Source organism: Vitis riparia, chromosome 15, assembly GCF_004353265.1.
Source record: "Vitis riparia cultivar Riparia Gloire de Montpellier isolate 1030 chromosome 15, EGFV_Vit.rip_1.0, whole genome shotgun sequence".
Taxonomy (NCBI): Eukaryota; Viridiplantae; Streptophyta; class Magnoliopsida; order Vitales; family Vitaceae; genus Vitis; species Vitis riparia.
The window spans coordinates 19,952,195-19,962,738 of NC_048445.1; positions in this window are offsets into that span (position 1 = coordinate 19,952,195).

Sequence of the window (10,544 nt, forward strand, 5' to 3'; positions counted from 1 at the left end):
ATAACAAAATATCTAACATTCCAATCAACAAGTATCCACATGTCATTTAGTATCTATATCAACATCCCCAAAAAAATTAACAGGATACAAGAATCTCTCCATTACTCTATCATAGGGTCTCAAATTAAAACTTTCAAAAAATGCTTTATCACCATGAAAACATATTCCAAGCATAAAAATGTAAAGAGATCACTCACAATGAGCAAACAAAACCTAGGAATAACATTACTAGAAATTAAGAACAATCCAATTCAAAAATGAAACTCCAAATAGAGAATCTCCTGTGAAAGGATTCCACAAAAAGAAAGCATTTAGATGAAGCTAATGGTGGAGAGAAAAATAGACAAACCGAACACCTAAGGTTGCCAAAGAAGATGACTTAAGCTAAGAAACCCATGTATGAGCCACATAAAAAATGGTGTCAAATTGAACATTGATGAACAGTAGAGATGAGAATACCGACACCCACTCGAACCCTTGCTGGAAAGAATTTTTGGACATGACTGTCAAACAAACACAGTCTAAAACACTAGGCAAAAGGATTTCAAAATGAAATCCTTGTCGAATATGAAATCGTTGTCAATAAAGAAGGCCGAAGGAAGATGCTAGAAAATAGTGCTAAAATTAAGCTTGACTAGGTGAAAATCTAGCTAGAAAATATGCTGGTAGCAAAAGAAAAAGCACAAATCGACGACAACAATTGGAATGGACGAGCTATGCGAATTCACAAAGACGGATGGGGATTTCAAGCAATAGTGGCCAAAAAGGAAGTTCGGAGATGATGTTCGGCGACACAAGTTAGACAGGATGTCTACGACAATAGCCACAATGGATGTGTAGTGCAAAAAAAAAAAGGCGAAAATAGGTATCTAATGGAAATGGTCGAAAAAGAAAATAGACAACAATAGTTAGAAGTGCAATCCAATGGCAATGGCCGAAATGAAATGTAGACGAGAGAGATTTTTTTTCAAGAACAAACAGCTTAGGGTATTTTTGGGGATTTTTAATTTTTTAATTTTTTTACATAAAAATGCTAAAAATACCTCTCATACACTATCAAGAGTGAGTACACACAATTGGGGACAAAATGGGAAATTATCACTAAGAGCCAAGTAGTATCGATCTTGATGGATTGATCTAACTTTTGTTCATGTTCTCTCAGTGATGCAAAATATCACAGACTTGAACAAGCCAAAATAGAAGAAAAAAATGGCTAAGTGTGTGTGAGATAAATGGAATAAGTGATACTGATTTTGGTGGATCGATCCATGTTTCGTTCATGAGCTCTCGGTCGCAAGATTGTGAACATAGTAGATCGATCCACAAATTCAACAGATCGATCAACACCTTACATAAAAATGACTTAGGCAAAAAAAAACTTATAAAAGATCACAAGAAACACATCAAAAAGCTTTTCATAAACCAAAATGTGATTCAACAAAGCTAAGAAACATGAGGATGACACACTTATCTTCTAGTCAATGAGCAAGTATTGATTCATATTGATAAAAAAAATGTTACCAAGAGCTTAACTATAGATGAAATTAATAAATATAGAGATTGAGGAACCTTCAAAATTGATCATATGAATAGGTAAAAAATAAATGATTATCAACACTCTAACAAGGAAGCTTAAGCTCAAAGAAGACTCACTCAAGATACCATAAATAGTGAGAATGTTAATTACTTTCCACTTATAAACATATATCCACCCATAAAGCAAAAAATTATTTTCAAGACACTATTTCTTCCTAGAGAAATTAAAGATGATCTTCCATGAAGTTAATTTGCACCTCTCTTGGTCGGATTTCTGTTTAACATGACCTATTTATAACCAAAAATAAAATAAAAATTAATACATCATTTGCTTTTCACATTCAGCATTGACATGTTTACACAAACATGGGCTTCACTCTTAGGATCAATTTTTGATTTGAGGATCACTAAGGCCCTTACTACATAGCAACATAAAGGATGTCCCAATCTTGCAATGGAGGCTTTTTACACTTGAAACATTGCCAAGGTGACATATCTATTCAGGGAAACAAACTATTTTTCTTTTTCTTTTCTATTCCTTTTCCATTTTTTTTATTCTTAATTTCAAATACTGGGCAAACCATCAAGGAAGGACAATCTCAAACAGTCAAGGATATTCCAAGTGACTTTACTCACTCTTTAATGCTCATTATATAGACATAAGTTTACATTTAGACTTTAAAGAGTATTATTCACCATTTATGCAATCACAAGGTCCAACAATGAGCTTTTACTCACTTGAAAAAAATGATGCTAAACTTTTGTAGTTTATCTAACCAAATCAAAATAGCAAAGACTTAATATCATGCTTATCAATCAAGCCATGGAGATAAAAACATCTTAAAGCTTTTAATATCATTATAGGTCAATCTAACTTTTAAACAAAACGAATAAGCATGTCACTCACATGAACTCGACAACTATGATGAAAAACATATCAGAAATTGAGAAAAAAAATGAACCAAGACAAACAGAACATCAACTTGATGACACTTAGGAACTTGGAAAGACAACTATGACTTAAAGATATGCAAGAAGATATTCTAAACAAGTTCTAGAGAAAGTCAACTGAGTGTACACAAACCTATGGATTTTCTAAGTGATTCAAACCTAGACACATCCAAAGGTTTAGTGAGAATATCAGCATTTTGACCCTCTATTGGAACATACTCCAAGAATACAACTTTGTTTTCTACTAAGTCACAAATAAAGTGATGTCTAATGTCAATATGTTTTGATCTAGAATGAAGAAGATGGTTCTTTAACCTATCAACAGCGTAAGCATCATCAAATTTGCTCTCCCCATCAATCCTAATTTTTATAATAGGATGCTCTTTTTCATTTTGAAACAATCTATGTTGCAATGAGTGATTAACACATGCAATTTTAGAACTTGCAGACATAAAAGAAGAGGATGAATGTGATTTTTGACTAATAAGATAGCAATTATCACAAGTTCTTAAGCCAATCATCACACATCCATCATTCAAAGCGAACACCTTGCAAAAATTTAGTGAAAATTGGACATTGAACTCATACTCACACATTTAGCTTATGCTAATTAAGTTAGTCTTTAAACCTTCAACATGTAAGACCTCTTCAAGATTAAGAATGTCAAGGACATAAATGGTACCTTTGCTTTTTACTCTAGCCACTTTACCATCTTCAAATGTCACATTTCTTCCATCAAATTCAACAAAACTAGTGAATAATGATTTATTACCTGTCATATGGCGTGAACAACCACTATTAAGATACCATGAATGTGACTCACTAGTTCTGAGTGTTGCATGGACAACTAGACATTTCAACTCATTCTTTTTCACCCAAATTTGTTTGACATTTGAGACTTTTTTTCTTTTCATTCAAAGTGCTCATTTTCACCTCACCATTATTAAGGATCTCTGAGAGTATGATATTCATTCATTAAGTTGGTCAACTTCCTTTTAAAATTATTAAACAATCTTGTATAACATCTATCAAAAGTGTGTCCCATTTTGTCACAATTAGTGCAATGAAACTTGATTTGATAATGAGTTTTTTTAGAAAATTTTTCTTCACAAGGCTTAACAAAAACTATTTTACCACAACTTGGAGTAGCATTTCCATTAACAAATCCTAAGCCTTTTTTATCAAAATATTTACGCACTAAATTGATCAACTCATTAAGTCTCTTAGAGTTAGGATGTGAGTACTCTTCCTTCCTAAACTCATCCTTGAACATCTGATTTTCAATTTTCAACATATCACACTTTTTCTTCACTTCCAAATGTTCATGTTCAAGAAATGTAATTTTATCAAGCAAAGCCTTCTTTTATCCCATTAAAATATCAAACTCATTAGTTAAAATCTTCTTAGAATTCTTCCACTTGACTTGTTCTTGTTTAAGGCTCAAGCACCCCTTGTACCAAGTCTCATATGTTGTGTCAAAACTCATGTCATCATCATTGAAGTCACTTTGCTCACTTAACTCACTTGAAGCTGATTTTAAGAGAGGTTGGCTATGAAGTTAGTGCATTCCTCGCTTCCATTGAATTCTTTTTCACTTGATTGATTAGACTCGGAGTCACTCCAAGAAACTTGCATAGCCTTTTTATCTTTTTTTCTTTGAGGGACATTTAAATGCATAGTGACCATTTCCCCCACATTTAAAGCACTCAATCTTTAACTCCTTTTTCACACTTTTCTCCATCATTTTCTCTTTTCCAATTCAGCTCTTCCATTTTTTACCATCATTTGATTCTTTCTCAGATTTTATGAATTTCATGTACTTCTTGAATTTTTTTAGCAAACTTAGTAAGCTCACACTCTGACATTTTCTCGTCATCCTCACTTTTGGAACTTAAAGACTCTTCTCTAATAACTTTTAAAGCAATTCCCTTAGCTTTCCTAAGTGATTCGAGGGTCATCTCAAAGGTTTGGAAGGAACCTACAAGTTCATCTATCTTCAAGGAATCCACATGCTTAGACTCTTCAATGGCAGTGACCTTAGCTCTAAATCTCTCCAAAAGAGATCCTAAAATTTTTCTAACCACCTTAGAGTTAGAGATGGGTTCACTTAGATTAAAACTAGAATTCACTATATCTATCAATTTTGCATGAAATTCTCCAAAAGTTTCATGATCATCCATCCTAATGGTCTCAAACCTAGATGTCAACATTTGAAGGTTGAACACTTTCACAATATTAGTTCCTTCATGAGTCACTTGAAGGATATCCCAAGCCCCCTTAGCCGAAGTACATGTAGCAATCCTATGGAATTCATTTGTGCTAATGGCATGCATTAAAAATAGAATACATGACTTTAACATTATTCTCACTAGCTTCATTTTCACCTCTATCCCATTCCAACTTAGGATTGATAACATTTGTCAGTCTACCTTCTCTATCTAATACCTTAGGTGGAGACCAACCAAATTCAATGACATTCCTAAACTTTTCTACTTTGCATTTTGAAAAAATATTACATTTTTACCTTCCAATAAAAATAATTTTCAATATTTAAGAATGGTGGTCTCCCAATGGAAACTCCCTCTTGATAAGGTTCCATGATTGAGATTCAAGGATCGAAAATAATTTTTGCTTTAAAAACCTGCTCTGATACCAATGGAAAGGTGAATCTCAAATACGAATAAAACATAATTTTTTTAAAGCATTTGTATAGTAATTTATCGATATTTGAAGAAGTAAAATGACTTGGTTTAGGTGGAAAGTAAATTTTCATTGGATTAAAATTTTAAAAATATTATGTGAAAGGTAAATCTCAAATATGGACTACACCTCGAGGAGGGATGAAGACGTGTTTTCAACCAATTTAAAAGGTCTCCCAACACAAGTTATCTAATATTAAGATTTTTACAAATTTACCTTCTTTTTACAAATACTTTCAAACACAAAGTAGAGATCACATGCAAATATGAATGCAACAACACTCCCCAATAAGATTGAAATGCAAGTCACATGCACATGTTCCATCACTCCCCAACATAATTCCTTAAAACAATTTATGATTAAAACAAGAGTAGAACATCTCAACTATACCTATGAACAATATTTAGAAATAGCATAAGATTAACCTAAAGACCATTCATATCTGTTTCACCTCTACATTCAACCAAGTATTAGATGCCCAAATTGTCTAAGATAGGTAGAAATTGAAGACAACATTAAGAGGAAAATGAAAGACAATGAGACAACACCAAAATTTACATGGAAAGCCTCTTAAAAGATAAAAAAAAAAACCATGGTCCTACAATCGATCAAAAACATCCACTATGAATTACAAAAGTTGAATGCTAGGTTTTACCTAGCTCAAGCCTACCAATCCTTCCCGAACCACTTGACTAGTACCTTTCACTTTCAAATTATCACCTTCTTCTTCTGGAGCACACTTGGAGTCCACACCAACCTCAATCTCAGCCTTTTCTTGAATCCACATAAGAAGAAAATGGGTTTTCACCCAACCCAAATGAATGAGAGAAGAATGTTCAAAGAACTCAACCCATTTTTCTTTTCAGAAAATCCATTAGAAGATTGGCTTGAAGACTTATAGAAGATTTTCTAAACAACCTAAAAAAGGAAAGAGAATGAAGAGCATAGAACCGATAGTTATTGTCTCTCATTTCCAGAAATGGGAAAATTTCATTTTAAAGAGATGTGAAACCCTCAATCTTTTTAGCAAAAATGTTTTCCCATGCTTCCCTAACTCTTTTAAAATGATTAAAGACAATCAACTTGAAAATAAGGTTGATTCAAATTTCTTCCAACTCCAACCTCAACTACATACCTTGGCCTTTTGACAAATTCAACAACTTGATCTTCATTAGGCAAATAGTCCAAAGAAGGATTGGAAAAATCAAGTTAGGCAGCACCTAGAAATTTTGTCCAGAATTGCCAACCTAGTTAAACACTCACATTATGCATCCTTAAAATTATGTAGTGTTTTCTAGACAAACTTTTAATTGGTGATTCTTTCAAGGAAAAACACTTCTACAAAAAATACTTTAAGTAAAAATACTATCAAACGCACTTTAAATAACGTCAAGGTACAAATGGAACTAGACTTTAGATATAAAGCAATGAAAATGAAATATGTATATAAGAATATAATTTACTTCATTGTTTAAATCATATTGACTACTATAATGAACCCCTTTGAAATAAAGGTTTTAAACATAAATCCAATTATATCACACAACATAATTGCTTCTATTTTTATTATGTTCACTATTAAATAAAAATATTAAAAATTATTTCAAATCATGAATATCTACAAGATGCTATCCCAAATCATAAATATGTAGAAAACTCTTTAAAAATGTTAGAAAGTTTAGTTTTGATCATAATTGTGACTCATTTTTCAATCATATTGATAAGTATTTTGCTTCGTAGTCTCCTTTCATTAAAAAAAATGTATAAAACTTTTAACAAAATATAATTTTTATTGTTAAAACAATATCCCAAGTGAAATAGAAGAACGCATTGGAATTAATGTTTGGTTATGCAAAATATTAAAGAAAATGGTTTTTTTTTTTCATGTTTTATTTATCATCCAAAATATATATATATATAAAAAAAGTATAATTAAAATTATATATTTTGAAATTAATTATTCATTATATATGAAAGTTTAAATATAAATTTTTTTATTACTATTAAATATATTTTTAAAATTTTCATTTCCTTCCACTTTTTCTTTTTCTTTTTCTTTCTTGTGTGTATTTTCTTGTTTTACATTTTTCCTTAAAATTTTCAAGAAACAGGGGGAATGGAGAATGCATGTAGGTAGCCAATAAAAATTAAGTATTTTTCTTGAGATTAACCTTGTCCACTGCCTTTCCTTAAACCCAACCTAGGTTCCCTAAACCTAAAGGACCAAAGCATTGGTTCTATGTTTCTAACCTAATTCCTCAATCTAAAATGATGGTGTGTTGAGGGGCTAAGTGTCACAGGATGCTTCAAATGACCTTCTCTATGGCCTTATATAGAGCCCAGGAAGCTTCTAGAGACTCCTACACTTAGCCATTAGTGGGAAGAGTGTGGAAGGTTTTAGAGATACCTAGAGAAGTCAACACATCTCTACACTATGGTGAAAGGCATGAGAGGAGTCCAAGGCTTTCTAGAGAAATCTAGAAATCTCTTGTATATTCTTGTACATAAGTCTTGTACATAGAATTATGTAGGGTGTTCTAGAATCTTCTTGATTTGTAAGGAACCCTCCAAGGTTCCAGAGAGTTCCATTGATGCCTTATAAATAGGTGAGACCCTCATTTGGCCAAGGCACCACCCAAAAACCACCCAAATCCACCCAAGAACCTAACCAACTAAGCAAGTGAGTCCTCAAAAGCACTTGTAAAGCTTCCTTAAGCAATAAAGCTTCCATTCTTTAAGAGTTGCCTACTACGTCTTCTAAAGCTTCTGAGTTGTGAACGTCTTATTAGCCTAGCAAGCTAATCATTAGGAGTAAGGCTGACTTAGCAAGATCAAGTGTTTTCACTTGTCTAAGTGTCGCATGAGCTTAGGAAAATACCAAGTCCGTGACATGAGGGAGAAGGAGTAGAGAGATAGAAAGAGAGAGAGAGAGAAAGAAAGAGAGAGAGAGAGATAAAGGGAGATGGAGATAAGGGTGAAGACTCTGCCCTACAAAATAATCATTAACTCAACACTCATGTGCCTTAAAACATGTAAATACACAACAAAGGTACTATGAGAAGATATCCATTGATCGATTAATTAAATGCCACATTTCCCTTAACTCGAGTTCAAACTTGACTATTTGAACATCCGTAGTGGAGTTGTCAATTTGTGGACCCATATTTTTCACGTACATCCCTATTCGAAACGACGAGACTCACTTTTTATCGTGAAAATTTGATTTTTGAAAAAGCTGGAGTTGCCACTTATTTTAGTTTATTTTTAAAAGGGAAAACAAAATAATAAATAAAACCCTAATGCGACTCATTATTTAGAAAAAACATATATGTGAAAACCGAGTATAGATTCAGGGATCAAGTTACATATCATAAAGGTATGGTGAAAAGCTGTAGCACCCCTCTAAGCTCGTATAGCTACGGTCTCTACTAAGCGAATTGAGGGAATTATGACAATTAATTAATTAATCATGGATACCAAGATTAATGACACAAACAATTTCTTGTTTTTAAAAACACAAAATAAGATTGCACCCCCCAAATTTTGGAAAAATGCAGGTCTACAAAGATCTTTTTAGAGAATATTTTTTAGTTGTTTTTTTTTTTTTACTTATTTTGAAGGGTTGTTTTAAGAAATAAATACACAAATATAGAGAGTAATTAAAAATAAAGCACTATCTATAAAAATATATCTTTAAAACATATTTAAACACATTTTAACTTCTAAACAGATATTTGTTCCATAAAATATTAAACAACGATTTTCAAAAGTCGTTTTTAGAATAGTTTTTTAAAACAACTACCAAATATGTCATAAGTGCCTTCAATTTAAAGCAAAAATACATGTCATACCGATATTATTGAAATATGTTAGAGAAACAAATTGAAAAAGCTTTTCTTGTCACACATTTTTCTTCAAAAAAAAAAAAAATTGCTAAATCATAGGAATTTCTTTTCCAATTTGTTTCTTCAACATATTCAATGACATAAATTAAACTGATTTTTGATATTTTTATAGTTTGCTTGATAAATCATTTATAGAATAATGGTCATCGAATCAGAACTTTGTAAGGTGTGATAATTAAGAAAACTATTTTAAAATTTATAACCTATTATGGGAAACAAATTAAAACGAATTAAAATAGGAAAATTTTCACTTACCTCTTGTTTGGGAAGAGGTTCTCAAATCCTAAAAGCATTTACAAAACATAATTTTTTTTAAGCATTTGTATAGTAATTTATTCATATTTAAAACCACTTGGTTTATGTGGAAAGTAAATTTTCATTTGATTAAAATTTTAAAAATATTATGTATCCTTAAAATTATTTGAGTATTTTCTAGATAAACATTTGATAGATGATTCTCCTAAACACACTTTCATTAAAAAATACTTCCACTAAAAATATTTTAAATAAAAATACAATTAAATGTACTCTACAAATGTGTTTGATAGTAATTCTAAAAAACGTTTATAATATTTCTAACACTTGAATGATAAGATTTTTCAAGTGTTAAAAATATTAGAAGCGTTTCATAAAATTATTGTCAAACGAGCTTTAGTAATGTCAAAATACAAAAGAAACTAGACTTATATATAAAACAATCGAAATGAAATATACATACATATATATATATATATATATATATATATATATATATATATATATATATATATATATATATATATATATATATATATATATAATTGACTTCATTGTTTAAATCATATTCACTAAACCCCTTTAAAATATAGGTTTTAAACATAAAATCCAGTTATATCACATGACACAATTACTTCTATTTTTAGAATGTCCACTATTAAACAATTTTTTTTTATAAAAGTCATGAATATGTAGAAGACATTATCCCAAATCATGAATATGTATAAAACTCTAAAAATATTAGAAAGTTTAGTTTTGAAGATAATTATGACTCATCCTTAAATTGTATTTACAAATATTCTACTTTATAACCTCCTTTCATAAAGAAAAAAAATGTAGAAAACTTTGAAGAAAATATAATTTTTATTGTTAAAACAATATCCCGAGCAAAATAGAAGAATGCATTGAAATTAATATTTGGTTATGCAAAATATTAAAGAAAATGATTTTTTTTCATGTTTTATTTATCATCCAAAATATAAAAGAATAAAGTATAATTAAAATTATATATTTTGAAATGAATTAATCTTTATATATGAAAGTTTAAATATAAAAAATTATTTACTAATATTTCCTTCCACTTTCTCTTTTCCTTTTCCTTGTGTATTTTCTTGTTTTACATTTTCCCTTAAAATTTTCAAGAAAAGGAGGGAATGGAGAATGTACGTAGATAGCCAATAAAAATTAAGTATTTTT